The sequence below is a fragment of the Miniopterus natalensis genome, chromosome 18 (assembly GCF_054644295.1).
Source record: "Miniopterus natalensis isolate mMinNat1 chromosome 18, mMinNat1.hap1, whole genome shotgun sequence".
NCBI classification, from domain to species: domain Eukaryota; kingdom Metazoa; phylum Chordata; class Mammalia; order Chiroptera; family Miniopteridae; genus Miniopterus; species Miniopterus natalensis.
Window position 1 is genome coordinate 28,868,309 of NC_142098.1, and position 24,320 is coordinate 28,892,628.

The following is a 24,320-nucleotide window of genomic DNA, read 5'->3' on the forward strand; positions in this document are numbered from 1 at the left end:
CTACCCCCCCACACCCCTGGAGGCCTTCACACTTCCTGTCCCTTTTTTTGCCTGGATGGCTCTCACCTCTTTCTCAGGCATCAACTCGGATGTCCTTTCCTTGGGAAAGATTGTCTTGAACTTAACCCCCTCATGCACATGATCCCTCAAGTGTGCGAAAAACCTGTTTCCCCCTCCCCAGGATTCAAGAGACCAAAATGTGGGCCTTGGGCAGGGAGAGAAGTGGTTACCAGCCAACATTCCTCTTCTTTTGAGTTCTATGGGTTCTCTTCTTTATGTTCAACTCATTAATTCTGCAAATATTGATTAAGCACCTACTCTATGTGCCTAGCACTGTCTTAAGTTTCAGGGCTGCAGCTCAGAATAAACAGACAGAGATCCCCGCCTTGCTGAGCTTACTTGTTAGTGGAAGGAGACAGAAAAGAATCCAGTAGATGGACATATAAGGGGATAGGTGGTGGTAGGTGTGGTGGAGGACAGCACAGCAGGAGAGGACAGCAGAGGTGCCCACGGGAGCTCTCCTGAGGGGTGGCAGGCCGGTGAGGCGACATGAAAGAGGTGAGGGACTGAGCTGGGCAGGTGTCTGAGCAGAGCATCCGTCTGCCTTTGCTTTTCAGGGGCCCCTGTTTCTAGGTTGCTGGTCCCTGCACCTCAGCTATTCAAGACGCCATTAGGTTTGTAGGCCCTGCCAGCTCTGCGTCCCTCTAATATCCACATGCAATGTGGCAGCTTTCTGTAGCTTGCATCAAGCTGATCCTCTTGTTTCTTTTTTTAAAATATTTTTTTATTGATTTCAGAGAGAGGAGAGGGAGAGAGAGAGATAGAAACATCAGTGATGAGAGAGTCATTGATCAGCTGCCTCCTGCACGCCCCTGATTGGGGATTGCATGCGCCCTGACAGGGAATTGAACCCTGATCGCCTAAGGATCCTAGGTCGACGCTCAACCGCTGAGCCATGCCTGGCCGGGCTCCTTTCTGTTTTCGTTGGAGAATGCAGTTCGTCTGAGAGATACCTATTCCCTTTGCCGGGAGGTAATGGTCGTATCTTGTCTATGGCCTGGGCTGAAGTAGATTCTCCTTTGTGCAGAAACATGGAGCCACGGCTCCTGCTCAACATTGTTTTATTCCCCCGGAAACAGTGTTGTGGGAACTCCATGGCTCATCACTTCATGCCCCATGTGGGGAGGATTTCCAAGTGATCCTTCAGAATTAACTCATTAATGATCATTAAAGGTTTGTGGGAGAGTCAATGCCTGACAAAATGGCCTGTGTGGAATGACTGATGCGGGAGACTCGGGCACACAGACGAGGACTTTTCTGGTCTGCACACCTGGCTCCTGAGAGGGGGACACCTCAGGTCATCAGGAGAGGTGGCAGTCCCAGGTGCCAGCTATTCAGCTCTCATGTTTGTCAGTGATTCATAGAGTGATTATCAACATTGGAAAGCACTTCATGAATCAACCAGGAGCTGGAAAAGCATTTAACTGTAATGAGCTTATTTCCATAGAAATAGGCCCAGGCCCGTGGGTGGGTCAGATATTGCTGTGGCTTAGACTCCACACCCTCCCTCCTGCCACCTCCTGATTTCTGATGGGCTCACTTCAGGCTTCATTATCCACCCTGCTTTGCTCCCTAACCCAGAGCTGCCACATCAGGGAGCCCTGCCAGCGGTGGGGGCAGAGGTCTTCTTTGTTCAGCTCGGAGTTGGCACCTCTTGGGGTCCCCTCTCATACACAAGGCATATGTTGAAGTCCTAACCCCTAGCACCTCAAAATGTGACTATATTTGGAGATTTATTTAGGATGTGATCTCACAAAGCACTGTGAGGGAGACAAGGGAGAGCAAAGCTAATAAATGGGGTGTCAGTGAGTGACAGTGCTGTGCACAACTGGATCCATTCTCACTGGGACCCCCTGAAGAGCATGCAGAGCCCAGCTTGGATTGTCTCACCAAGGGGCAAGGATGCTGAGGCGTTTACCCACCCACTCCCGCCCCTCACTGATTGAGGGCCTTGTTTGAGGCAGTAAGGGCCCTGCACTCAGGCTTACCTTTTTCCCCGGGCCAAACATGCTCCTGTAGCCAAGCTAAGCCCTCAGGAGAGAGGCTCAGGAAGATGGTGGATGTGTAGGAATATTGGCAAATGATCCCTGGGGTGGGCTGAGGGGCTCTGGGTGGCACTGTAGTGTCAGCTACACCAAGCCACTGCCTCTCCAGACCTCTCCTGTGGGCTCCAGCGTGTTCTGCACCCAGTTCACCCAGATGCAAACCACTTGTCTCCTCTCTCTCTGTGGCTAAGTTTTCAGCTTCTTTCCATGAGGCATCTGCTACACGAACACTGGGCATCTGTTTCAGATGTGGCACTTCAATAGGGACACTTCTGTTTCTCCAGACTGGGATGGAAGGCAGAGCCTCGCAGAAGCCAGAATGAAAGGGTCCCTCGGCCAGGTGGCCTTGCTGCTGAAGGGGAGCCTCTTCCTGCAGCTCTGCATACCCCATTGCTTCAGAGAGCCCTGGGCGAGCCAGGCAGCACAGCAGCAGGGTGCAGAGGTATTTCTGGAGCAATAGCCATCATTTCTCAAATGGCCACATTCGAAAGTGGCCTCCTCCTGGGTTCTACTCCACTGGCCCCTTTAAAAGAGATTGTGATGTAGTTGGAAGGAGATTGTGCTCTCTGAATGGTTCCATGAGAGTCTTGATGTGGTCTCTAAACTTCCAGATTTAGGGTCTGGGGGAAGTATCCTAAATTCCATTTGTGCCAAGTATTAAGTCCATTCAATTTTCCTGTCTGAGCAGAGACATGTTAGAAATGATGACCAAAATTCTGATGTGGAGGGTGAGCCTCCAGGGCATTGTTTGGGGACGTCGGGAAGCTGGAAAAGATGGAGTGGTGAATTCCCATGTTCCTGTTTCTCAGACAGCTCAGAGTTAGAGGGGAAGGCAAAGAAATTTTTATGATTTCCAAGTTCTCAGAACTGCAAGACTCTCTCGTGGGGAGGGAATCAGGCCAGGTGATATCAGGCTGCAGGGCCACTGAATATCCCCATACACTTCTGGGAAAGTGACGTACATGTGTGGGAAGACTGGTGTACATGTGGATTGGGAATAGGCTGGTCTTGACAGTGCATGAGATAATTTGCTCATTGGCAATCAGTTCCTCTACTCCAGCTCCCAGGGAGTTGACCTACTGCTTATCAAGGAGGATGTTAGCTCTGTAGGAGGACTTCCTGAGGCCAGGCTGTTCATACTCACAGATGCTCTCCAGGAGGTCCCGGGTATGACTAATGCAGAACAGAAGGAACCAAGGGGAAGAAGAGGGCTTGATGAATCACACTTGGGCAGATGTTGGGGTGCCATTCATGGGGCTGGGGAGTCAAGCCCAGGGGCTGGTCTGGGGAAAGGAGGAGGAGCCCAGCTTGGACGTGCTGAGTATGAAGTGTCAGGGACAGGAACACCAGGGTGATGGGGTCCAATACAGCTGCCAGCCTTCTTTGTGCCCTGCCTTCATGGTCCTGCCTGAGTTTCCTTTCTTGATATCTTGGCATCAACTCCTCCAGATCCTGGCATCATCTCCCACTTCCTGCCTTGCCCTGATAATTCTGTCTGGTTCCCAGTGAGGTCAGCTGATGCTGTGGAATCAGATAAAGCTGGACTCAAACCCCACTCTGTCACTTAAGAGTTCTGCAGCCTGTAGCAGTCACCCACCTCCAGTTTCTGCTTCTCTCCAGGGTCTCTGCTCAAAAGTCACCTCTGGAGTCCTCCCTGACACCCAACTAAAAGAAGACCCACCCCATCACTCTCTAACTCTCCCCTTGCTTTACTTTTCTCCATCAGACATTTCAAGATTTGTGTTTGCTTGTTTAGTGTGTGTATATGTGTATGTTTGTGTCCCACCAGGTTGTAGGCCTTACGACAGCAGAAACCTTGTAAAATATTGTATAATGCTATACTGCTAAGTGCACAAAACAGTGCTTGGCACATAGTAGGCTCTCAATAAATATTTGTTGAATGAATGAAATAAATCAACTCTCAAGATTGTGGATGTGAAGTGGTTAAGTGTGGCTCTAATATACAGAATTACTCGACTCTGGGGCTCTAGGACCCATTTTCCCCAGACATAAGAAGACCAAGCCTTCTCTAGTTTTTATCTGAAACAGAAAAGACCTCCATGAAACACACAGCCAGTGTTCATTCAATCAGCTGGACTTCCTACACCAGCACATCTAAGGTGATATTTTGTTGGATTTCACCCTGCTTTTGAAAGCAAAACAATTCGCATTTGAAAATCTCATTACCAGCATCTTGCCTCCAAATCCATTAACGGCCTGAGTGTTTCTGGCAACCGCGATCACCTCGGATTATAGTATGAAATGCAGCTCTGGGGAAAACTGTATGTTTCAAGATGTTTGTGCCATTCAATTGTCAAGTATTCACACAGTTATGATTCTCAAAGAAAGCACACAATGTAGGGAAATTGGTAACAAAATAAAAGCTCTGGGATGTATTGAGAGGAGGCGGCCAGCGGATTCCTCCTTGACATACCTAATCCCATGGACAGGAAATTAGAAACCACGCCAGAATATCAATGTCTCACATGAGGGATGGCTAGCTTTTCCTGTGAAAGAGCCCTCATCTCCCCTGGTGTAGCAATCACAGGTTTCTTTACTGCACCCTCGGGTCTCCCTGTGACCACCCTTTTTTCCATCTACCAAACAAGTGCCTCCTCTCTTCCTGCCCAGACTCTGCACCACCTAAATCTGGCTACTTACCAGTTCCCGGATCCACATGGCCACCCTTGGTGAACTTGGATGACATCACAGACCATTAGAGCTGGATTAATGGTCTATAAGATTTAAAAAAAAAAAAAAGAGGGTTGGGGTTCTGTAGTCACATGAGTTTGGGAACTACAGCGTATGTTACCTTCCTCTTAAGAGCTTTTCAACTCACACAGGCAAGTTCAAGGCTATGAGATATTCCAGGGTCAAAATACCTGTTTATATTGATTTAACGTAGCATTGTCCCAAATTAGCTGACCAAGGCACCTTTAGTTTGACCATATAAACTATTCAAATTCTGTGGAAAACTAGTGTACAAATTGAAATCTCCCATTTCAAGGTGAGGAAACGAAGATCAGGAAAGCTACTCGAAGTACTTGATCACTTCGCTGATCACTGGTAGAGCCAGGAAGGGCTGGACACCAAGGGGCCATGACACTCAGCTCAGGGCTCCTCTACTGCCCTCCCTCAGTTCACTTCATCTCATCTCATCTCATCTCATCTCATCTCATCTCATCTCATCTCATCTCATCTCATCTCATCTCATCTCATCTCATCTCATCTCATCTCATCTCATCTCATCTCATCATCTCATCTCATCTCATCCCACCCACCTCACCTACCTAATCCCACCCCACCCCACCCCACCCCACCCCACCCCACCCCACCCCACCCCATCCCACCCCACCCCACCCCATCCCATCCCATCCCATCCCATCCCATCCCATCCCATCCCATCCCATCCCATCCCATCCCATCCCATCCCACCCCACCCCACCCCACCCCACCCCACCCCACCCCACCCCACCCCATCCCATCCCATCCCATCCCATCCCATCCCATCCCATCCCATCCCATCCCATCCCATCCCATCCATCAATACACTCCATCATAGTTCTTGAGTACCTGTTCCACCAGGCACTGTTCTGAGTGCTGGGGATATATTGGTGAAACAGAGAGATGCAGTACTGAGCCATGTAGAATACGACTTTGCCGTCACAGAGTTAAGGGTCTAATTTATAGCTTCTCATCATTTTCTTCCCTTCTTTCCTCTCTCTTATCTCTCTCCCTCCCTTCTTTCCCCATCTCTTCCTCATTCCAGGTCATCCTTCACTTTGAACAAGATAAATGTCCTTCAGATTCCACCTAAATTGTATCACTCCCTGGGTAAGGACCTTAATTGATTCCTTTTTGTCTCTCAGAACAGGTTTAGTCTGTGGGACTGTGAGCTCTGTGTCAGCAGGGCCTGTGCTGGTCTTATTTGCTCTGCCGAGCAGAATACCAGGCTCATAGGAATTGCTTAGTGGACATCCGTCCCATGGCTCAATGTTTATCAGTCCTGCAAGACATCCTCGGACCTTATAGTCTTCACTCCTCTGCTCAGCCTGAAGCCTTCCCTCCAGGCCAGGTGGTAGCTCTGATGGACTGTCCATACAACCCCAACCCTTTCCCTGTGATTGTCCTTGGACTGACTTCTCAGCAAGGGAAAGCAAGCATTCAGTCCCTCCTGAGTTGGTTCCAGTCTCATATCCAGCTTAATTTATCACCTCTTTGAAAAGATTTCACTGAATTCTTCCCTCCCTCCCTCCCTCCCTCCCTGTCCTGCTCTTCATCTGGCATTATGCCAGGTCCGATGAATACAAATATGCATCAGGAGTAACCTCTGTCTTTGAGGATTTCATGGTCCAGGGGAGAAGACATGAAAGTAAGTAATTATAATGCAGTGTAATTTTGCTGTGACAGAGGCATACACAAGCTGCCAGAGGACTACAAATGGAGAGTCAGCTCCTGTGGGGTCAGGAGAGGCCTCTAGAGGTAGGGGATCTACTAGCCGATCCTTGAAGTGCAATGTGAAGTAAGGCAGGTGGAAACTTGCTGCGGCTGGAGCAGAGGAAGGGCGCATCAGACATAAGTTAAGAGCTGCAAACCAGGGATGTCGCATCTTCCAATTCCCAGCTCTGGGTGGGGACCTTATCATCTCTAAATGTTATTTGGAGTCCAACCTCAGATCAAGTCTCAGCCTAATGGTTTACTCTTCTTAGACAAGTTATTGAGCTTAAGTACATCACTGTGGAATGAGTATTAGCACTGGGATTGCCGCATAGTAGGTGCTCAATAAATAGATGTTGAACAAATAAATGACTCGCTACCTGATAGTGTTTATTGCTGAAAGTATTTAAAGTGATGAAGTTGCTTGTCATGTGTTAGTTCCCTATCTTTTTTTGTAAAAGATATACAATTTTGGATTACTATATGCATCCCTATCATTGCCTTCATTGATAAGACTAATGAAAATTTGACCCTCAAGCTGACAGGAAATCATGCTTTCTGTCTTAGCAATGGGTTTCGTAGTTGGTGAAGAGACCTAGAAACACTTCTATTTCAACTTCAGAATGTGAAGGGAAAAAAAGTCTTTAATGCAATCAGTTTAATGTCAAAACCTTACTTGTAATTATAAAAGGCATTCCTCAAAAGGTTTATAAAAACTGTTTTTTATAAGATTAATTTAATTGTAAATAGATACATTTTTATTACAGTCTTGGTAGAAATTTTAGTAAATGAGGAATTTTTGTCATACAAAAAATCTTTGCCATATAAGTAATCATTCTTTTATTACATATTACATGTATATTTTATTAAATATACATATTAAAGTACAAGTTCTAAATAAAAAAAGAGAGATGTGTAGTGAGTACAGGATGTTGGCTAAGACCTGAGGGGAGAATGCTTCACCTGTTCCCTCCCTAAAGGTTCCCTAACTTCCACTAGCTCCTCTTTCCTGCCTTCCAACGTCAGCCTTGAGCTTTCTATTTAAATATAGATAATAAGCTCAATAAAGCCTATTGCCCACTTGCTCTAACCCCCATTTTTTTCTGAATAAAATGTAGCGACACACATATTGGCAGTGACCCTTTTAAAAACTGCCAGGTAATCAGATTTTGCTAAATCTGACTTTTCTTCCTTCATTCTCCTGACCTCTTACCCTGCATCAAAACAAAATCTTTCTGTGTCATGTGGCTGGATACTCCTCCCTGCGCTATCATTTTCTCCCCTAATGAGTTGCTCCAATGAGCTCTGCCAGCCCTGCTGCCCCAAAAGTGGAACTATATTTTAGGCATTCCCTTTGTCTCAGCAGAAACTAGGAGGACATGGGTGGTATTTATCAAGTAAACAGCTGTGCCAATCACTGTGTCTAGTGTCTTACATTTAGTATCACATTTAATCCTTATAGTGTCCTTGGTTGTTAAAGAAATTAAAAGTTCAGGCTTCACCCAGAACAAATATTGCTGCATTACTTATAATAGGCAAGATATGAAAGCAACCTAGGTGTACATTGATAAGTAAATGGATAAAGAAGACATATATATATAACAATGGAATACTACTCATCCATGTAAAAGGATTAAAGCTCGCCATTTGTGACCACATGGATGGACCTAGAGGGTATTGTGCTAAGTGAAATAAGTCAGAGAAAGACAAATACAGTATGATTTTACTTACATGTGGAATCTAACAAACAAAACAAGTGAGCAAACAAAACAGAAGCAGACTCATAAATATAGGAAGCAAACTGGTGGTTACTAGCAAGAGGAGGGGTTGGAGGGGTAGGTGAAAGAGATGCAGGAGATTAAGAGGTACAAACTTGCAGTTGTAAAATAAACAAGTCATGGGGATGTACAGCATAGGGAATGCAGTCAATAATATTATAATAACTTTGTATGGTTATTATAGAATATAGCTTATATATATTTTATATACCAGATGTCCTTTTTCAGATATTTGTTATGAATAGTTTTTCCAGTTTGTGACTTGTGCATTCATTTTCTTAAGTCTTTTGACAAGCAGAAATATTTTAAAAAACATTTTGATAAAGCCTAACATTTCAATTTTTTTAATGATTACTGATTTCTATATTCTATCTAAGAAATTGTATCTAGCCCAATTTCACAAAAACAGTCTCCTGTTTTTTCCTAGATATTTTATAATTTTTACTTCTATGCTTATGTCTAGGTATCCTGTGATACTGATAAATTCACTTATTAGCTGTATAATTTTTTCTTTGTTTTTAGATTATTTAGGATTTTCTATATACACTATTATGTTGTCTGCAAATAAAGGCAGCTTTACTTCTCTAAGTCCATTCTATATGCCTTTCATTTACTTTCCTTATTACAATGCCTAGAGCCTCTAGTACAATGTTGGATAGAAGTGCTGAGAGTGGACATCCGGCCTTTTCTCTGATCTAAGTGGAAAAGCATTAGATGTAATATTAGTTGTAACCTTCTCGTAGATAATATTTATTAGGTTTAAGGAGGTTTCTTCTGTTCCTAGTTTGTGAGAATTTTTCCCTTTTCTTCTAAATCATTGATTGTCAAAGCCTTTTTTGGTACCTGTTGAGATTATTATAGTCTCCCAACTCCCTTATGCTATTGTTATGATAAATGTTATTGACATTTGAATGTTAACCAACCTTGCATTCCTGTGACAAATCCCACATGGCCATGTTGTACTGTATTTTGCAATATGCTTTTAGATTTGCTTTGCTTTTATTGTGTAAGGATTATTCATGAGGACTGTTCTTGGGTGATATACATTCATGAGGTATGTTGGCCTGCAGTTCCTTGTGATGTTTTTATCTGGTTGTAACATCAGGTTTCTGTTTAGCCTCATACAACAAGGCTGGATTGTATTCCCTCCCTCCCGTTTTTTGTTTAGGATTGGTATTGTATCTTCCTTAATTGTCTGAGAAAACTCTCCAGGAAAACAATCTAGGCCTAGAGTTTTCTTTGTGGGAAGATATTTAATTACAAATTTACTTTCTTTAATAGATATATGGCTATTTAGATATTCTATTTGAGTCATGGCTAGAAAGCAAACATCCAACTTATTCTTTATGTGTAGGATTTAATATTCTTTTCATGACTTTTGTGTTTCACAACATCAATCTTGTCTCATGTCAGAAGAAATTGCTTTTTCCCCCTCTTTCTAGACTAGTTTAATAATATCTTGGTACTTATAATTCTTTAGCCTAAAAATATAAACTAGGATTTGTTACTTAGCATTAACTAGCACATACCCAAGGCTCTCTCTGGAATCTCTATCCCCTCTTGTGGAGCAGGAATGAGAATTATCCCACAATTTCAAAGAGGAGAGGGAATCTGAGATTGGAGAAGTTATTTGCCTAACACTTCTCAGCTGGTACGTGACGGTTTTCTGACTCCAAACCTCTGCACTCATAGATTTTACTGTTGTTTCTTGTGTACTCATGTTTTCAAATCAACTTCTTGGAGCCTCAGACCTGTCCCATTTCCACCCCATCCCACCTACCTACCTGCTATTTGAACTAGAGAAGCTATGCTTTTAAACGTTTACTGTATTAGCATTCCATGCAAAATATCTTAAAAGAAAACCCCCTCTCTAGTTTTTATGCTTCTCAGTGTGCGACGTTGCAGGAAGCGTATGGGCTCTTCACTTTGAATCTTGGCTCTGCCACAAAGCGTAAGGTTGTTTCTGGTTTACTCAGATATCCATGGCTTCAGCTACAAAGTCTGCACAATTAGGAAGAAGACTATTTCTACAACATTTTGTTTGTTTTCAGTGAACAGATGTAAAAACCCTGGTCCCATGTGGTTGGCAGCCTCTGAGATGGACCTTCAAATCCCCACCTTCTGCCGTCTATGCCCTTGTGTTATCCCTTCCTCTTGACTATGGGCCAGACATAGTGATTTGCTTCTAATGAAAATAATATGGCAAAGGTGGTGGGGTGTCATGTCCAAGGTTAGGTTACAAGAAGACGGTGGCTTCTGTTTCAGACACCCTCTTATGCTCTCTCACTTACTGGTCACGAGGGAAGCCAGCTGTCGTGGTATGAGCTGCCCCATGAAGAGGCCCATGTGGCAAGAAACCGATGTCCCCAGTGGGCAGCCAGCGGGCGCTGGAGGCCTGCTTACAGCTATGGCAGTGAGCTCAGAACCAGATCTTTCCCCAGGGGAGCCTCACAAGTGACTGCAGACTCTGCCTACCCCTCAGTTTCAGCCTGTGAGAGACCCTGAGCCAGAGGCATCCAGCAAAGTCACACCTGGTTTGCTGACCTCCAGAAACTGTGAAAAATAAATGCGATTAAGCTTTTGGGGTAATTTGTTATTAGCAAATTAGTAACAAGCGCAAACAGTGTCTGGCACAAAGCTGCCGCTCTGTTCTAACAGATCTCTCTCCCCCCACTTTCCTCCTCTTGCACGGGGGCGGGGGGATGGTGGCCTCTGCAGTGGCCTGACTTCCGCAGGGATGGTGCTCACGCTGGACTCTGACCGGGTCAGAAGCAGAATTCTCCACGGCAAGCTGTCATGTTCTCCTTTCTTTTTTGATAAATATTTTATGCGGGTGCAGTGAGAAGTGAAATTTACATTCTAATTGCTCTCAGAGCCAAGGTTCTAAGACCCTGAATCAGACACTGCAAGCACTTGGAGCTACACTGTAGGGTACCTCTCTAGCTGTAGAGGGCCTTGGGTATAGGAAGGTGATCCCCTATGCTTCCGGTGGAAGCAATTAGAACATGTGCTTTGTGAGGTTTTTTTTTTTTTAATTTTCCTTCTCTCTTACATTCTCTGGCTGGCTGTAAAATTAAATCTCTTCCCATGGGATCACTTTGAACTTTTATCTCTTCTTAGATATAGGTTCTCAGCTTTCAGGTTTCTCTCCATCCTTTCCAAGCTACGAATTGGCAGATCGCAAACTGAGACGTCTGAAGTCTTCAGGGTATTGTTCATTTGATAAAACGTCCATCCCTGGGCGGTGCAGACACTTGTGGAATTTCTGGGGTCTGCCTGCCAGAATGAATTTCATTTGATCTCCCTGAGAACTGAAGAAAGTCAAAGTCTTAGATCTAAAGCGAGATGAGTGAGGACTGGTCCCCTACTTTTTAATATTTTTTTAAACCTTGAAATTCCTGAGATGATATATTTTTTTTTTTCCTTGTGAGATTTCAAATGGGGAAGAAAATCTCCACCAGGGATTTGCTGGCTCCTGGCATCTGTTTCAAGAGATGAAGGGCAATTTTACTCTTCAAAAAAAAAAAGGAAAAAAGTTCTTACTATAACATGATCAAGGTTCAAGAATCTACTGCATTCTGGTTGGGAATTGCTTCAAGGCTACGATCCATCCTTCCATTTCTCTAAGTCAGCACGTAGAACATGCAGGGACCAGTGGGCTGGTAAATGTTCCAGGAAGGCTTGGAGAAAGGCAATAGCGCAGGGCAGGTTTTTAATATGTATCATATTGTACGCATGGCTGTATCATAGGTAGATGCATGCGTGCATGTCTTTGTACATACTGGCCCTCCAAAAACTGAGGCTGCCAGTCAGATTTAGCCGAGTGAATTCTCTCTAGCATCTCATACCTAACATCATTAGATCTCTGGAAGCTGCCCATCTGGATAGTGACATTTACACACTCTACCCCCCACCTGGCAGTTTGAATGCTTTTACTGGATCTTGGGTTTGCTGCCATGTGACTGGACCACCAGCTGCTTCGTGGGAGCAGGGGGGGTGCCTGTCTTTTCCATCAATGTGTTTCTGATGCTTGGAACAGAGTCTGGCTCATAGTAGGCACTCAGTAGATCATTGTTAAATGTCGAATAAATACCACTAAATGTGTTGACTAAATAAGGAAGGGCCCCGGGGAGGATTTTCAGAGGACTTACTTAAAATGTTGCTGACGATCACGTTGACTACATATTAGCAGGACCCTTTGGGGAACAGGCTTTCTTGTTTTAGAATGAAGAATAGGTGTGCTCTCTGGGGAAAAAAAATCACTTTGCTCCAATTGCCTGGACATAGATTTCTTCTTCCAGCCGGCTGCTAGGAAGCTCCAGCTGTTGGCTTGGTCGACCTTGTGATTACATAAACTTCATGAAATGCTTCGTTTCCTCAGTGGCCGTGCTGTAGTGCCTTTAGAAGCATACTTTTCTCATGGATTCCTAAATTTTTTTTTTTTTTTATGATCGTGCTATATCGTTTACATTTTTGTAAGTAGTCTTAAGTTCTGGGGAGTTAATACATGAACATAATACCGTGGAAAGGGAGGAGAAATTTGAGGTGTCATTGGGAGGAGAGCATGCGTTTGGTGAAGAAAACGGGGGTGGGTTTCCTGGAAAACGGAGGAAACATAGCAGAGGTAGGACATGAGGTTTAGATGGTGAAAACCTAGGCTGGGGTCCCCGCTGAGCCTTTAGGACATGTCAGGAGGTGGTGTATGGGGTGTGTTAGGCTTTGACAACAGGTGCATAGCTGGGAGCATCGTTAGATGACCTTGTGCCCTGGGACCCTCTGAGAATGGGGAAGGAGGCAAGACCATGTGCGTGTCCTCTGCAGTCGGATTTACACGTCCGTTTGGCACTATTGGCGGCCACTGGCCTTCTCTGGGCCTCAGTTTCCTGTCTGTAAAATGGGGCTAAGAGTAGTGCGCCCTGCGAGGACTCTTCAAGGTTCAATGCTGTGATGAATGGCAGGTATCTGGTAACATACCCAGAGCTCAAGGGTTAGTCACCGTTATCGTCACATTGAGCCCACCATGGGTTCTTCTCTCAGCTAAGTCATCTCATGGCCAGGCTGGCATGGCATTGGAAAGGGAGAAAGGGAGACAGTCTCAATTTCACTACATTTACTCTCAGGCCTTTGTTAAAATTAAAAAACAACAACAACCCTCAAATGTAACTGCTGGCCCTCCTTGGGTTGTCCCTATATTCAACCAGCACGTTCTCTCTGTAGGCAAATCTCATAGAGCTTGGCCTCAGTAAAAGTCACAAATACATTCTGAAAGCTCTCAATAATCCATTTTTTAAAAAACCCTGAAGCCTTCTTAGGGGGATCAAGTGAATACATTGTATGCATTTCACACAGCAAAATTATAAAAACCCACCTTGGACGTCTCAGTTTCCAGTGATTCTCTTTATGGCTGTGGCCACGTCACCCTAGTTCCGTCTCTCCACCAACTGTCTTTCTTCCCCGCTAAGGCTGTGTTCCTCCAGCGCTCTTCTCTTTCCTGGGCTCTTCTGATTTCTGTAAACTTTTCTTTAGAGTAGAAACCATCAAACGTTTTCTGCAAAGGGCCAGAGAGCAAATATTTTAGGCTTTGTGGGCTGTATGTTCTCTGTTACGGGAGTCAGTGCTGCCCTTGTAACTTGGAAACAGCCATGGACAGTAAGGAATTGGATGGGTGTGGCTGTGTTCCAATAAAACTTTATTTACAAAAACAGGAAGTGGACCAGATTTGGTCCCTGGGCTGTAATCTGTGGACTCCAGATTTCAAACAATTTCGGAATTTTTTGAATCTTTACCAATTGATATTTGTATCGCCCCACCCAGCAAAACTGAGGATTCTGGTGTGGATGTTACCTGTCTTTGGAGGACCAGGAAGGTAGTGGCTTGTCCCAAATAACCAATAATATTTTCTCCATCTCATGTTGATTAAACAAGTCAAAATGATCCTTTGCCCCTACTGCCTATGAGACACATGTATTGGCTACCACTGAGTCCTGGAGTTAGTGTGACAGGTTTCCTGCATTCCAAGATGAGGGATGTGTGTGCGTGTGATGTTTGGGACCAGAGTTTTCTTGGCCAATAATGGGGAAAAGTAAGGTTCTATTCTTTGGCTTCTTTCACTTTCTCACTTGATTTTGGGAAGATCCTCACATCAAATTGTGTAATGAAAGAAGCACAGGCCCAGAGCCAGGGGATCTGATTGCTATTACGGTTGTGTTACTACTTTTGTGTTCGACCTTGGCAAGTTCATTCATTCCCTGGTTTAGGCCTGTCAGGTATTAAATTAGAACTTTTGGTGACCAAATCTTTTAGCAACTGATTCTTGTTCAGATAAAATCTTACCTGGAGTTCAGATGTGTATGAAATGAAGTAGGGCTGGGGCATCAGGGCCTTGTGCAGAGCCCCTTTGTCCTGACACTCAATCTCACCTTCACCTGAGGGGAGCCCTGAAGCATCTCTGCTGGATTCATGGGCTCTAGGAAGCATAGATTTAATATCACTAAACTTCTGCCATCACTTAGCATTCCAGACATGCTCCTTCAACATGACAGGTACTTTTTGTAAATTTGTTCTTATATGCTCACTAGTCTCTTTTCCTGGTTGACTTCCCACTCTTTCCAATCTTTATGCCTACCTCCCAGACTCCTCGGTTATCCTCTGTGGCCCTCCCAATAGCCTCCAAATATTTATTTCTAGGGTTCATCTAACTGACTTTTTACAGAAAACTTTGGGAAGATCCAATGATTCTAGAAGAATCTCAAGTCACAGCTTTTAGATATCTTTGTTTAAACAAACCATTCCTCCCTATACTTTAGGAGAACCCAAATTCTGCCCCCCAGCAAAAGTCCACGTGGTTTGCGTGGGGCCCTGTTGCCTGGAATATGCCTGGAGAACATGCCTGGCATCTGTTGAATCACTAAACTCACCCTTTGAGAAAGTAGCCACAATGCCACCGAGCACATTTTCTTTAGGCTTCCTTTCCTCTATTGACACTCCCTCTTCCCCCTCTCTCCCGCCAGGTATCACAGATAAGGATGTTGTTTCAGGGGAAAAAAAGAATTCTGTAGAAGGGAGTTTGGGGATACAATGACTTGCAGGTTGAAAGGTTTCCTGTGAAAAACCAGTGCAGAGAATGTCAGAAAGCCAGCCTTCCCAGTGTTGTACATGGATATTGCAAATCTTGGCCTTGTAAGAACCCCTTTTGTAGGATTCTCTGTCAACAGAAGCTTTTTCGGTCTAGATGGGTGACAGGCATCACAGTCCCAGCTATGTCCCAATGCCCCTGCTCTGCTTTCCACCTGGACCCTTCTTGGCCTCAGAGGGATGGAGCTGTGATGGGGCTAGACCTGACATAAATGGAGACAGGGATTCAAAGACAAAAAAGAAAATGATTTAGAAAGGAAGCCAAAGAAAATTACAATTAGCCGCAGGTTGCTGAATCTCCATTAGCCTCCCACTGTGCTGTTGTTCTGTAGCCAACCTAGATGATCCAAAGACAGTGTTTAAAAGCCATTTTAACTAAATTAGCAATCATGTAAAACCTTCACCCAGAATCTATGTGTATCTGCACTTTTCCCTGAACGATTTCTGGCAAAGAGTCACATGAAAAATCGAGGTCAAAAAAGACCGATGAAGAGGGAAGATATTTTGAGCAAGACATTAAACATTTGATATTTGCTCTGTGGGACTGAGTAATTTTCAGTTGTTCCTTTAAGTAGGGTGACTGTCTTGGTTTGCCCAAGACAGTTCTGGGTTTTATCTGTGGTCATGGCATAATGATTAGTAACATCCCCCTTGAGTCCTAAAAGCATTCCGATCTGGACAATAAATCACACAGTCACACTTCCTCTGTGCATATGCAGAGGAAGCTCTAGTCTTTCAGAAGGTGTAGGAGGTAGTGGGCGGCCCTTTCACATATGACAGTCCAAACTTAGATCTCAAGATCTTGAATCGTGAAGTATTTCCTCAATGACAGATGCATTTGTTACAATTTATACATCTTGATATAACACAGTAGATTCATAAATTCCTTACTACAGCATCAGGCATATTGCAGATCAAGCATTTTTCATTTTCAAGAATTATACCTGAGTTGATATATGTGTCGATGTCTTGGTGATCCACTTGGGCTTTTTGCCACATAGTGGGGATGGTGGTAGGCTGTGTCTCTCACAGGTTCTGCCACTATCTCACACCTTAGGGAGGCAGGTGGAAGTTCTCCAGGTTGGGGAGGGGGTGTGTCTACTGACCTTCAAGATCAGTGGTGCTCAGAGTCCAGGCTTGTATTAAAACTGACCGCTCACTTCAGCGTACACAAAAAGGTAATGCCATGGCCATTTCAGGTCTACCTCTCCTCTTTTAGACTGAGTTGAGTTTGACCCTGGCTTTGACCATGTGATGCTTGTGTGGCCATAACTGAGTGACTTAAACTTTCTGAATTTTTTCCCCATCTGTAGAAGATGATAATAGCATCTGGCTCCTTTTCCTGAAGCGCTAAGGTGAGGCTCAGGTGAAGCGATGACTGGGAGAGGTGTCCTCTCCACCCCTCCTTTTTCTTTTTTTTCCCCTTCTGAGCTTCAGTTTCTTCATCTATAAAGTGGGGACAAGTATAGCCTCTAAGACTGGACTTGGCTAATTGGACGTTTTCTGTCCTAGGACTTTAAACTATGCAACCCTCTATGTTTTACTAGAAAGAAAAAATTTATTCCTCTCCTGAGTGATGGAAGTAGGACACTCCAGCCAGGTCCTGTCTGACCCGTGAAGTTCAAATTGATTAATGCATGCACTGAGCAAATGTTTATTGACATCTTTGTGTCAGACAGTGTATGCCAAGCCTTTCGCATACTTTCCTCATTTAATCCTCAATACATATTATGTACTGGGTCTTGCTGCTTGCTTTGCAAATGAAGAAAACGCAGCTCATGGAATGTAAGCAACTTGCTCAAGATTTCATGGAAATCATATTGTGAGGCCAAGGTTTGAACTTGGATCTGACTCTAAAGCCTACATTTTCTCTGTTGCCGCATTGGGCCTCCCTGCTAAGGGGAATACACTTGGAAGTGTATTTTATCTAAAATGCTAGGGAGTGCCCAGCCGGCGTGGCTCAGTGGTTGAGCATCAAGCCATGAACCAGGAGGTCGTGGTTCTATTCCTGATGGGGGCACTTGCTGGGTTGTGGGCTCGATCCCCAGTAGGGGGCGTGCAGGAGGCAGCTGATCAATGACTCTCTCATCATTGATGGTTCTATTTCTCTCTCCCTCTCCTTTCCTCTCTCTGATATCAGTAAAATAAATAAATAAATAAAAATAAATAAAATACTAGGAAGTGATTGCCCCTTTGTTCTTTCATTCAAGCGTCTGTAGCAGTAACAAAGGATTCCATAAGCAGGGAGGACATGGGTGGGTGGGGCATCTATTGGTCTTATCTGTCTATAGCATGCCTTCTCTCCTCCTCCCCCTTCCTCCTGCTCATGATGATAATGATGGAAGCCTTCCTTTGGGAGGCACATCCATTGGCCTTTTCCATGTAATTCTTACAGGGTTGTCAGTTGCAGAACCGGCTCCTCTGGCCATAGGGCCTTACTGGTGATCCAAGCCCACCAATTGTCAGAGTACTCTTTCCCTGGCCACAAAGACTTGGTCCAAGGAGTGGGCACATGACCCAAACCAGCCAATCAGTTTCTTCCCTAGATCTTATAGGTACTGAAGAAGGAAGAGATCTTCTTTTCTGCCTCTGGGATGTTAAATAAAGATCCTGGATGTAGCCATTGTCCTTTCCAGGCAGGTGGAGTCATGAGAAGTCAGAGATAATGGGACTGACCTCCAGAGGGAAGCTGAGGAAGGAAAGAGCCTGGAAATATTACTCAACAAATCACCCCCCATCCCTACATTTTTATTTTTGAATTTTGTCTGTCATTTGCAATTGACTAATGCAAGATGCTTCCTAGCATATTTGTAGAAGCCCAGGGTCCAGGAAGCCATTTCCTTTACCTGTGAGGGACTGGTAGGGGAGGGGACAGTGGTGGCAAAAGTAGACCGTGATTGTGGTCATGTGTTGTGGGTTGTGGTTGGTTGGTTTGTTTTTGGGGTGTGTGTGTGTGTATGTTTCCCAAGGATGAGTCATTTGCTCAGTGTTTGCTCCCTTGGCTGTTGATTTATTCAAGTAGCCCCTGAGAAACAGCCATGGTCCAGGGACGGAGCAGGTGCAAGAGGTCTGGAGGCAGCCTGAAGCCATGGTCGCTGTCCTCATGGAACTCACAGCCTAGAGCCCTCTTTTCCTTGGAGCCTCCATAGTCCTCCTCTCAGCAGGCCATGTTTGCCTTTAGAATCTACTACTTGGGGTGCTAAATGATTTATAAACTCTTTTTACCAGAGCATTCAACTGCTTAAAGACAGATTCTGTTTTGGCCTGGGGCCAGAGCTCCTTTCAGAGAGACTTCCCTTATTGTATTTCTCTCTTCTTTGCCCTCAGCATACTGCGGGTTCGGAACAGATCTCTTGCCAAAGTCTTTTCTAGATGCACTCGAGCCCTTTCAAATACATCTCTCTCTATTCACTTGAATTTTAACTCACTCGTGGGTCCTGATGGATCCTACGAAAGAGGTTGTGTCCACTTATGACAACAGAGGGGTACAGAGGGCCTTGATGCCACACAGAACCTGGTGGTGGTGTCTACTCACCCCCTTGTGCTGCCAGGCCCCTCGCCTGCCACTGTGCCTCCTCTGGGCCTCTCACCAGCAGGTTTGGGTGCAACCTCTTTCTGCTCTCCCACCCCCTCTGTACCTGGTAATCGTGGAACCAGGTTGAGCCTTTGTGTAAGGTTTTTCTTTAAATGAATGTGTTCTTTTGGCCTGCAGGTGCCTGGGACTGTGCTTTAGGGAGAGACCTGGAATTGAGAGACAACCTGGGGCCAGTGACACTGAGTGCGGGTGGTTGGAAGATGAACGGACTCAAATTAGGGAAGGTGATGGTGGAAGTGGAAGGAAGGGAGTAGTGATTAGAGGGTTTGGAAACTGAATGAGAGACAGCAGAGAGGGAAGAGGGGTGCACAGAATCCCAGCATCGCATTGTGCTGGAGCTAGGCTTGGAGGCTGGTCCTCCTGACTGCGGCCAGTGCTCATTCAACTACCCTGATCTGTCTGCTGGCTGCAGATGTCACCTCAGCTGCCACTTCCTTCCCTGGGGAGGACTTCCCTACCTCACCAGGCTCCCTGTAATGTGGTCTCACAACATCACGTGACCTTCACCACACAGGTGACTCCAAAGTAAGTGCTTGGGTGACAATTTGCCACATGTCTGCCTTCCTCTGGGGAGCCACCCCTGCTCTTGTTCAACATGGTGTCCCCAGTAAAATGTCTGGAACATGTTAGGTTCTCAAAAAATGTTGGTGGAATGACGGAAGGGATAAGTGTTTGATATGCAGATTTCTGATCTTCTCTACAAGCTTTTGGCCCAAGATATTAATCTACCTACATCAAGACTTTCTGGCGAAGGCCAATTGACTGTGTAACCACTGTGACTCATGGACTTTTGGTCTCAAGCCAGTGTTATTGTACTCAACACAAAAAAAACCTCAAAATATTTATGTGAACTTCAAGAAGGGCAATGGGGAATGAAGAAGCCAGTGAGGGCCACGGCGATGGGTGGGGCACTTGCCATCACGAGCCAGTTTAGTCAGCTTGGGTTTTCTGAGACTCGGGGAAGGCAGGGACCTGGAATCGCAGGGGGAAGAGCCAGTCTCTACATTCTTGACCCAATCACCTGGCAGCTCCCCCACCATGTGGCTGTCTCAGTGTCCACCCTTAAAAGTTACTGACATTTTGAGGTTTTGGATCAATGAAATTCGAAGACTTCCTCAGATAGCATTTCGTTCTGAACTGTTGGGAGAGCCCGAGGTCTCAGGGTAACCGAGGGTCAAGGGAACAGATGTCAGTGAGTGGACACAGGGCTCCTGGAGGGGGTAAGGAGAAGGCAGCACCAGGAAGCGATAAAGAGAGAGAGAGATGGCAGAGTTGGGTTCCAAACATACACGCTGGCCATTAAAAAAAAAATCCTTTCCCATTAATGGAAGGAGGCCGGGGCTGGGAGATGGGAGACTTATTAAAGTATGCCTGTTATGTTCCAGGCACTGTCCCGGGCACCAGAGGCACAGTGGAGAAACAGCACATAGTTCCTGTTTCATGGCCTCATGAAGCGCAGAAGATAAATATGCTGAGACAGGAGTTAGTAAAGGTCATGAGGGTTCTTTACGTTGAATCACCAGGACAGAAGTCAAGCTGAGAGCTGAAAGATGAGCTATGTAGAGAAGGTAAGAGCACCTCTGACAGGAGGGACCACAGGTGCAAAGGCCCTGGGGCAGAAACAGGCTTTGTGGGCTCAAGGGGCTGGAAGGCAGTAGTGCAAGCGGAGCAGAGTGGGTAGGGGGCTGTTGGCCCCTGGGGATGGTAGGCAGGTCAGCAGGGGCAGCAGGCATGGTGGGAGGTTGGACAGTTGAGATGCTGAGGAGTTTTGAGCAGAGAAATGATATGACCCAATGCAGTTTTCAGAAGTTGCCCTGGCTGCTTGGTGGGAAGGAGTACAATGGGGAAAAGGGAGGGCGTGGGGAACTGGGGAGAGGCTGGCAAGGAAGAGGCAGTGCTGAACTGGAGAAGAGTGGAGGGGTGAGGAGGAAGAGGGGGGACTAATTTGGGAGCTTCTGGGCCTGGCTTCTGGCTCTGTTATTGGCTGGTCCAGGATGTGGTGCTGCGGAGGGCCTGTTGCCTCCAGCCCTGTGAGCGTGTCCCAGGCCTGCGTCTGTCTGCTTTTTCTCTCAATGCTGAGAATCGCTCCCTGGGAGAATTTCAACTTATGGCTTAAAGATAAACTTCCCAACTTTCCAAAGTTCTGTTCGTATTCTAAGCGCGTGACTGTCTGTGCCCCTGCTTCTTGGTGGGAGGTGGTGGGTGAGGGTGTTACATTATTAATAAAATATGAATACATGAAACATTTATTTTAATGTAACATGTGGGAAACACGGTTTTTAATGGAGCTTTTTGGCAAGCAGCGGGAAATGCACGTTGGCCCCAAACCTTTGAAAGCCCTTGATCAGGCTGGAGGTCTCTGTTTCCAACAAAGCCCCTGACCCCTTGTGGTCTCAGCTCTGTTTACTCTTCGCAAGCATTTCTGGTTCAAAGGCAGACTCTTCCCAAAGCTGAATTGGGAAAGTCTATAAAATCTTAACGCATCTTTGACATCAAATAGCCCTTTCAAAGCAGTGATTTGATGAGGTAAATAGGAATTCGGCAGCACAAACCATATGGAACGCATTTTCCATAACTGCCCGCACTCGAATAACAAAGGAAAACAGTTCTTGGCACAGGGAGTTTGGGATTTTAATGACCCCTAAATATTTGGCTGAGTTGCCAGATGTATTTTTACTGAGCTGCAAACCCCAAGGATCGGTGCTGCCTTTCTCTTTGGCAAAACATAAGCTAACATGATGTTGCTGTTCGTGAGAAGATGTTTGTGCCTTGTTGCAGAAAGCTCAGTTCACTGTGATTTCCTTAACTATGCACCCTACCCTGAACTGGCGTAGCTCCCAGCGGGCCTCTGAGCATCATTTCTGATTTGCGACACTGAGCAGTTTAAGATGCCACAGAGACCACCTCCAGGGTCTTGGTCTCCCTGGCACAGGTGGCTCTGTCTTACCTGGCTGCGTGAGCCGCGAAAGTCACGTGATTTCTTAAGCTAAAACAGGACAGTGCTATGTTTGAGCTGTTACTGTCAAGTTCTGGTTCTCGTTATGAATGAACCTACCTGTACTGAAAACACCGGCACGTTTGCTGCCTCTCAAAGTCATCGTCTTGAAAGTCCGTACCTGATTTCCTCAGGCGTTGGCTCATTCCTTGAAACATCTGCTTGTGGAGAGACGGAGTGATTCTCATCTTAAGATGACCTCAGAAATGGTTTATCCAACGTTTGTGCACTGATAGGTAGATTGTGGATGGCTAATAACTTTCCTCAATAAGAGACCTACACGTGCAATTTCAGATGGAAGGGGCTTCTGAGGAGATCAAACCAAACACCCCCATCTCACAGATGAGGACACGGAGGCCCGGAGAGTGAAAGTGGCTTGCCCAAGGTCACATGGTTTGTCAATGCCAGAATCAAGATCAGAATCTCCCTAATTCATCAGCAGTGTGGACCCCATGTGACTTGTTCACAAAAATAAAAAGCATCCGCACAGCTGAGAAGATTTCCCAACATGGAAGTTCAAAAGCATGCCCTTCAGGAGGGGACCGGCAAATGGAAAGGGGAAACCCACACACCAAGCTCTGAGCTTGGCATTGCCCTTTGTGGTGGTGCTTAGTCATCCCTTAAAAAAGCTACCAAAACATCTTGTAGAAGAAGAAACCGAAAGTTAGAGAAGTTAAATGACTACGATGTCACACGGCCAGGTGTAGGCAGGGCTGTGGCTGGTGGCTGTGAAGCCTTGCCTATTCTTGGGATATGAAGTCTGCTCTGTGCTGAGCCACTCAGGCCTGGAGGCCTTCAGGTGTGAAAGCTGGGAGTGGAGCTGGTGACGGTCACCAGAGGGGACGGACATGCAGCTGCCTTGCTGGTTCCATTGCTCCCGCCAACCTGACTTCCACTTGCTCTCTCCCGCCTCCGGCCCCTAACTTGGCTGACCATTGACCCCCCCCCCCGCCATTCTCCACCCCATCTGTCATATCCTTGGGGTCAGCAGTGGGCAGTGTGACATTCCATTAAAGAGCAGGCGTCCTTAAGGGGAAAGCAGACTGAGGGATGCAGAAATAGGGAGAAGCAGGGAGTGATATGAACAAGAAGAAAGGGTCCCGGGGGCCCAGGACTGGTCTCCAGCCAGCCCCGGGGAGCGCGGCCTGGTGTTCCTCCCCTCAGAGTCCTCATCCTGGGAGGCAGGGGGTGTCCCTGCATCGAGGGAACCACGAGACCACTCAGCTCTGATTTGGGGTTAGGCAGATTCCTGGTTGTGGCTTACGGGCGTTGTTCTTCAGAGCGGAGACTGAGGAGCCCTGGGACTTTCCAGCAGCCCCGACCTAGAGTGGGGGGCCGGCTCTGGGGCACGGAGCAGATCGAGGGGTGATGGGGGCTCCGGGGGACACTGAGCGGAAAGCAGGCAGCTCTGTGCTGTTTCAGGCATGTTAATTAGAGACAGGGATTATACACCCCAAATCTTCACAGGGAGCAGATTTATTGTGCCTCATTACCAGATTTTACACACTCCACTTAGACGAGACTCATGTTCTACATTAGAAAAGAATGCTGGATTTTATGCTCCTAAACCTACAGATAATTAAGAGAGAAACACTCAGAAGTGACAATGGTGAGATGAGAGGTGGCCCTTGTAGGTCCCTGAGGAGATGCTGGAGCCAGACATAGTTCAGATGTCGCAACGCCCCCTGGCTGATGGCAGGAAGCGGGTTCACCTTGATTTCAGGCTGAACCAGACGAGGTCCTGCGCCTCCGAGGCCGTGCATTCATTCATTGTCCCGTCCTCTGGCTCTCCCTTGGGTCCTCGCAGACCTGCTCCTTGCCATTTAACCGCCCTCAGGGCTAGTCAGCGGGCTTGGCACGGCTGGGCGTAGATGTAGGTAGATGCGCACCGGTGTGTGTGTAGGTGTGTTTATGTAGGTAGGAATGTGTATGTGTATGTGAGTGGGATCGTGTGTGTAAATCTTAAATATTTTCATTTTTTAAAATATATCTTTATTGATTTCAGAGAGAGGAAGGGAGAGAGAGAGATAGAAACCTCAATGATGAGACAATCATTGATCGCTGCCTCCTGCACACCCCCTGACCTGTAATTGAACCGCGATCTCCCGGATCCTAGGTTGACGCTCAACTGCTGAGCCATGCCGGTTGGGCTACACTAGGATCTTAAAGAAAAGCAGCAGATCCCTGACCAGTTCATTCTCACCTGCTTCCCATTCCGAAGAGGCAGGAGCTTTCGACTCAGCAGCTTCTCTGTTTATTCACCATTACATTTCTAA